At 42.1% G+C, this 7,503-nt stretch overlaps 1 protein-coding gene across 5 annotated transcripts in view; it reads right to left on the reverse strand.

Moving 5' to 3' along the window:
- The window catches only part of JARID2 (jumonji and AT-rich interaction domain containing 2), a 284,760-nt gene that overhangs the window by 115,628 nt on the left and 161,629 nt on the right, over nucleotides 1-7,503 (reverse strand). The window lies entirely within an intron of this gene.

Here is a 7,503-nt window from a genome sequence, read left to right on the forward strand (position 1 = left end):
TGGTGAAGACAGACAAGAATGTGGACACAAGAGAACGGAAAAGCACGTATCTCTTTTGAATGGGTGGAGAAAAGTAAAACCTCATTCTATTTGACACCTTTAAAGAGAGTGAAATGCCTAAGAGGGAAACAATTTCAGCAGTAAGAAATTCGACCAGAAATTTGGAGTTGTAATGCTATACTTGAGGATTTGTTTTTAAAGAGTACGTAAACATCTTTTGCGGCTAAAGGGTTGAAAGGAAGAAAGGAGTATCTGTTATCAAACTAGTCACTCTTGAAGTGGTAAATATTGACTCTACAGATACTGAAATCCTTTCTGGAATTGCCTGCAGGAACCAGTACCTGCCACACAAGAAAAGGCAGCCTTATCTTTGTAGCCACGTCTCAGATATTAACTAGAAATCCTACTCCACTTGTTTTCCTTCATAGCCATCTATAAGATTAGATTGTAACCAGATTTGCCTTTGATCATCTCAAAGGATAAGGATTCTCTATGATAGCAGATGCTAAGCAGGGGAGTCTTGGTGCCCATGGATGTGCTTTTAGTAACCAAAATGTGGAAAGAAGCTGCGGGCCCTTGGGGCGCTAAAAAGCAGCTGTATAGTAACTGATATGGAAGTATTTTAACCAGCAGTAAGGTCACACTATAGGGAAACGGGTGAATAAAAAAGCCTCAGAGTCCCTTACATCAATGTAGGTTCTGCCAACAAGAAGCTTCCAGTGATACTCATGTCCACAGCGACTAGACCCGCTGTCCACTGTCTAGCCACCACCCTCGAAGGCAACCAGAGCTGAGCAGTAACAGCACTGCTAGCACAGCATCTGCAGTTTTATGGTGCTTGATCTTGAAGCCAAAAATACAGAGTGGCCCCTTGATTTTTGCTCTTCTAGTCCTTCCACCAATTTTATGCACACTTCATTCCTCTGTATTAAGTCTTTTTGACTGAAGTATCTCAGAAAGTGACTTCTGTTAATTGTACTAAACACTATGTAGAACACAGTGTTCTAAGTATTTGATTAAAAAAACATATAAACATTCTGAATGAACACATCAACAAAGCCCTGGGACCTAGCTTGTTTCTGCTTGCATTTCCCCAGTTATCTATTTTTACATCATTTCAGAGTATGAGTGATAACATAAGGTTGAAAATAAAACACATAGTTATTTACTTCAACAAATGAGGCTTTAAGAGTTGTGACTACAATACAGAAATAGAAACGTATAAAATCCCCCAAAGAAAATGCTGGGAGTTTGCACTGTGAGGGCAAAAGGAGACAACTGTATGGAAATCTAAGAATCCAAGGATAAAAGCGTGGCCAGTGTTTCAGAGACTGAATCCATGTTCTCCATTACAGTAGGCACTAGTCATGTGCAGCTACTGAGCACCTGAAATATGCCTAGTGTGGAAGAGGAAATAAATTTTAATTTTACTTAATTGTAATTTAATATCAGAACGTAACATGTCATTGATAATGTTATATTAATTGTGGAAATATTTTGGATTAGATTAAATCAAATATATTAACATTGATTTCACCTACTTTTGAGTGTGACTACAGAAACTAAAATTACGTATATAGTGTAAATAGTATCTTTACTGATAGGCACTAAGTTAGAGCACATTAGAAGTGTCACTGTGCGAGTGGGGTATCCCCTCCCCCACCCAATTAGGATACAGGCGACATTTAACCGAGATGAGAGTTGGCCAAGGAAGATATTTATCTTATCTGTAAAAAGAGAAGATGGATAAATTATCACAGAGAAAACAGATAGAAAACTGAAAATAAAAATGCTGGTTAAAGACCCAGATGTAAAATTTAGAAGGAAAAAAAGAGGATGGACATCGTACATATGTATCGTCTTGGTTGAGTTCAAATTTTTCTTTTTGCTTTTAAGACAGGGTCTCACTCTGTTGCCCAGGCTGGAGGGCAGTGGCACAATCATAGCTTACTGCAGACTTGACCTCCTGGGCTCAAGAAATCCTCCTGCCTCAGTTGAGACTGCAGACACATGTATAACATAATGGAGAATAAAGCACAGAAAGCAAAAAAGGGATCAATTCTGAATTTATCCATCCATTTGCTTAACAAATACCATATGCCAGGGTACTGGGGATACAGGTTAATCAAAATCTAAAATTAAGAGAGACAAAAGCAGACATATGTATCACTCAGTAGTAAGTGAAGAAAAGAAAGTGCTGGAGAGGATAGTAAGTGAGCCAATGGAGCCAGCCGGCAAGCTTGCAATACCAAAACAAGAACAAGAAAGTTGGGATTTGCAGTAAGCCTGAAAACAGGTAGTGGTGATGGACAAAGAGGACAAGGAGGAAGAAGAGCTATACTGGTATCAAAAAGAAACTAAACAAGGACTAGGCACAGCTCAGGAAGACTGGGAAAGGCTCCTATACCCTTTGGTACATATCAGCAGCTGAAGTCTTAGCTGAATAAGAGGTGAATGCATGAAAGAATGACTGAACAAATGATTTAGCGTGGACTACTGTAAGAAAGTTAAGCTTTTTGTTGACAGCTTTGCTGTCAAAAGAATCTGGATGACTGTAAAGAGAAGTGCTTCTCAAACTTGAGCATGCATGTGAATCACCCCCCAAGTGTCCCCTGTTCTAACACATTCCCAGGTGACACTGATGCTGCTTTGGCTGCTCTGGGGTGTTTTTTTTTTTTTGGCGGGGAGGCGGGGAGACGACTGGGGGTGGAGGGACAAGGTCTTACTCTGTCACCCATGCTAGAGTGCAGTAACATGCTCACAACAGCCTCAGCCTCCTAGGCTCAAGCAGTCCTCCTATCTCAGCCTTGAGACTGGCTGGGACTACAAGTGTGCACCACCACGCCCCACTAATTTTTTTTCTTTCTTTTTTTTTTTAAATACATGGGGTCTTGCTTTGTTGCCAAGGCTGGTCTCAAACTCCTGGGTTCAAGTAATCCTCTCCTGTTTCTACCTCCCAAAGTGTTGGAATTACAGGAGTGAAAACCACACATGGCCTCATGTACCTTTTACCAATAATTTTGCAGGAAAAAAAAAAAAGACGCTTGCCTGCAAAATGTCACAGAGTTACAAGAATCAGCTAACGTGGCAAACAGAGACTCAAAATGGCAAACAGAGACTCAAAAAAGTAACAGTGGAAAAAATGTGCATGTCTAAGAAGCATAAATGTAAAGAGACGTATAATGCTCTCCCCAACTACCCTCTCACCCTGCAAATCAATTGCCTAAGTAAAAATTAGGGGTAATTTTACGAAGATATTTTAAACACGAAAAATACCTAGGAATATTAAACGATTTTATGTGCACAAAATGCAAAACAGATAAGGCTACTCTGAGAAGGCATGACTGAGCAAAAAGAAATCAAAGTACTGACTCCATTGTTCCAGGCCCTCATCAAACTAAATCTCCAGAGAACTCCGAGTTTTCCACCGTTCTGAGGATTGCAATGAGTATCTGAACTAGAGGAGACATGGGCTTCTCCTGAATCACATTCTCGTTCCAGATTCATAAAATGGGGCCCATACATAAGGAACTGCCTTTATACAAACTAAAGGGCCACAGGTTTTTTTTATTGTGTGTTCTGGTTTTGTTGTTGTTGTTTTCCCCTTGAGATAGAGTCTCACTCTGTCACAAGGCTGGAGTGCAGTGTCACTATCTTGGCTCACTACAACCTCCGCCTCCTGGGTTCAAGCGATACTCCTGCCTCAGCCTCTTGAGTAGCTGAGACTACAGGCGTTTGCTACCATGCTCAGCTAATGTTTGTATTTTTAGTAGACAGGGTTTCACCACGACAGCCAGGATGGTCTTGATCTCTTGAACTTGTGACCCGCCTGCCTCAGCCTCCCAAAGTGCTAGGATTACATACATGAGCCACCGCGCCTGGCCAGGATCATAGATTTTACTGGCCCTTATGAAGGCGTAAGACTGACTTTGTTCTGTACATGATCAACTTTTGCAATCTGAGTACTTCCATTCTGTATATATCAGTCCAGAAAACATTTACATTTATTTATAGTCAGACAGCCTACATGGTTGAATAAACCTGGGCTTTTTCTTTATCTACCCCCCCACCCCACCCCCACCAACTGCCCCAATCAATCTCCACTGTACTGGCTACAACATTTCATTTTGAATGTTTAAAGCCCAGTTATACAGCCTGCCCAATCCAGGAGGGCCAGGTCAGCAAGACGGAATACGATGCCACAGGGCAACAGAGTCATTATTACAACATTAGCCAAGCTAATGTGCTGCCTTTTCTTTCCCCTAACAAAGCCCTGCCACCAATTGTTAAAATTATTATTTTTAGTCAACGAGAAATAATGAAATGGCATCCCCTCCCCTTCACACACTCAAACCGTTTTATTTTCCAACCCCTCCCCACCCCGACCAATACAAACCTTTGTTGGGGAGAGGAGGTTAAACAGGGGAAATTGAATGAATGGCCCAAAGATTCAGTCTATCCCATTAGCATTTGTTCTCCTCTATTAATATTCAGTAGGTTGAACTTAAATTAAACCATGTCTATTGTCTTTCACAAAAGCAATAAATATGAGCTGAAAATTGTAAATCATTGCAGTAAAGGCGGCTTGGTTACTGTGCCTGCAACCTCAGCTAGTCACCATCAGCTGACGGGAGAAGTGCGTCTGGGATCCAAGACCATTTAGCCACAAGGCAGTGTCCATTTGTGCAGCCGAGAACTCTAAAGAAATTGAACACAACAGAACCCTGCCATCAGCAGCTCTGCACCCTCAGGAGCTTTTCACCCCATCTCCCAAATTAGCAAGAAATGAAAAGACCGCACAAAACAATACAACAAAACAGGATTCTTTCTGAGTCTGGAACAGCAGCATCAAAATGGAATAGGAATTCCTGCTGTTCTTGGAAACTGGAGATACTAGTGTATGGCCATCTCCCTCTTGCTTTATATGATGGGTGTTGGGAAAACTGAAACACAAATTAGGCCAAAGATTCTTTTAGCTGAAGGAACTTCGAAAGCAACCAAAGAGAACGACAGATTTCGGAACACAAATGTATGGACAGAAGACAATTCTTTTCTAACATCTGAAAAAAAGGCGGGGGAGGGGGGACTAGAGCATGTAGCCTGTATCATTTTATGATGTTTTAGACACAAAGAAGTTTTACCGGTCCTCTCTCAATAGCTACACATACATGACAATAGAAAACCAAAGGAAAAGCCAATGGCTCTATTCCACAAAAGCAATGCCAAAAGAAGGGTTAAAAAGAAAGGAAAAACAAGGAGGGCTTTGAGGCTGTTCCAGGGCTTCTAAAACATCTGGAGCACACCAAAGTCATTAGCATATTAGGGTGAGTCAATGTATGTAGCTTTGTTGTAGAAAAGATGCACAAAAGGTAATTCTGTATCATAGAGCCAATGCCGTCTGTCACCCTGTCACTGTAAGACAAGGTTATCACATTACATATCAAACAGTCAAGCATCCAAAGAGAGCTTTCATTTTCAGCAGTAATGTGTGTGTGTGTGTGTGTGTGTGTGTGTGTGTGTGTGTGTGTTTGCAGCACTTTAAGTTGATAGAAAAATTATAAAAGCAGCCCCTATGGCTGAGGTAGGGCCCTCTCTGAGGTCATCAGAATGCATAGTTTGCTGCCATTGATAGTGAAAAATAAATGTTATGTTCACTCAGGTTTTGCAAAGAGAAAAAAAAATGAATTGCGTTTTAAGCAGGGTAGGCATTCCGATGCCAGGGCAGATCTGGCTTTGCGCCTGCTTGGCATGGTCAGTATGAACATGGAGTTTGCCCACCTCTGTACACATGCAGGTCAATATGTGAAGCTTCCAGTGGAGCACAGAGCTCCAGGGAGGGGGGCGAGCAGGGCACAGGGTCTGCAGAGCACAGCCCAGGCTTGTCCACTGACATGCTCACCAGATCAACACACTGGTGTGGCTGAGAACAAATGCCAGTCACGAGGCAGGATGTCGGTGGCACACTTGTGGTCAACGAGGCGCAAATGAAAGTGGTTTCATACCTCAGCTTATGGAAAATAATGATCCCTTTCCCTCATGAGACCAGCCCCTGAGCCGACTAGGGCTCCCCTTTGTCTACTATCAAATCAGCTATGGAGATTTCCCATTCCAGTCAAGACAAGACAATCCAAAAACACCCCACCCATCACCCCTTAAAACAGTCCTAAGATTTGGAGGCAGGGATGGGGAGGATGAATACGTGGACACAGGGGACATATTTTTGTTACATTTAACCCCTGCAAAAACAGATGTAAATACTGATTTATAAATCAACAATCTCACAAGAGCTCTCTCACCACCACCAGAATCTATACCTTGACACACCTTCAACAAGCTATACCTCTTTTGCATGCACAATTTTTTGAGAAAGTGTTAGATACTAAGACCTGACACGGTGGTCATTATTAACACGGAAAAGTTGGGTCACTGGGTAGATAAGAAAAATGCCTGACTCTATCCTTTTTTTCCTATTTCAGAACCAAGTAAATGACTACCTTTGGGCAAGATGGGACCCTGGGCCCCAGAAGGCAATAAATGCCTTGAGCTACAAAGAACAAGCCTAGCAGACATGTCCTATTTCCTCAGAGGAAAAGGTAAGCAGAACACTGCTACTATTAGATAGAATGGGCCCTATTCTGGCTATCTAGACCCCAAATGATTGAGAACCACCCACCAAAAGACAAAAGATCTCCCCTTCACACATCCTAACCAACAATCCCAGGGGGACAGAAAACACTGCTCACTAAGAGGCTCCAACGAAAATAAATAAAAATAGACAAGGCTGACAGTTTAACTTTACTCAACACAAAATCTCTCACAAAAACAAAGAGCCGTAATCTTCAGGAAAGATTTCCCAACCAGCCCAGAGCTATTTAAACTCTGATGATCACCACTAGGAACATAATGTACTGCTCATTTTGGCACAACTCCCTTTTACTTCTTTGGGGCAAGGGCTCATCCTCCCTATTCTCTTCCCCTCTTCACGCCTTCTTCATCCTTAGTATGACCTTTATAACAATCAGAACAAGTGCAGAACCTAGAATAATAATAATGACTGAATTATAAACACCCACGATGCTCTACAATCAGCAGTTCTAGTTTTGTGTCCAATGCCATGGCTACTCCATCCCAGGCCGTAACTGCTCTGGGTCGACACTTCATCTCAACGCCCTTTTAATTTTACACTGACAACACAGTCAAACACACACCCACCAGACACCCTAGTTATAAATACCCACCAAAACATAAACCCCTGGAATCCCCTAGGATATGCAACTCAAGCTTCCATCAGCTCAAGAAAAGAATTCCACACCACAGAGGGCCCACAACTGACCACCTCCAAGGTCAAAAGCTGCCTACAGAAGGGAACTGACCCAAGGCAACAGTGGACTTAGGCTGGTGTGTAACCATGAGCGGCAGAACAATGGCATCACGCAGAGGAAGGGAACTCAGTCACAAGAAGGAGACAGCAATACAAGGGCATTTTTTTTTTTTTTTTTTTTT

Source organism: Rhinopithecus bieti, unplaced genomic scaffold, assembly GCF_001698545.2.
Source record: "Rhinopithecus bieti isolate Rb0 unplaced genomic scaffold, ASM169854v2 scaffold_7684, whole genome shotgun sequence".
In the NCBI taxonomy this organism is placed as follows: domain Eukaryota; kingdom Metazoa; phylum Chordata; class Mammalia; order Primates; family Cercopithecidae; genus Rhinopithecus; species Rhinopithecus bieti.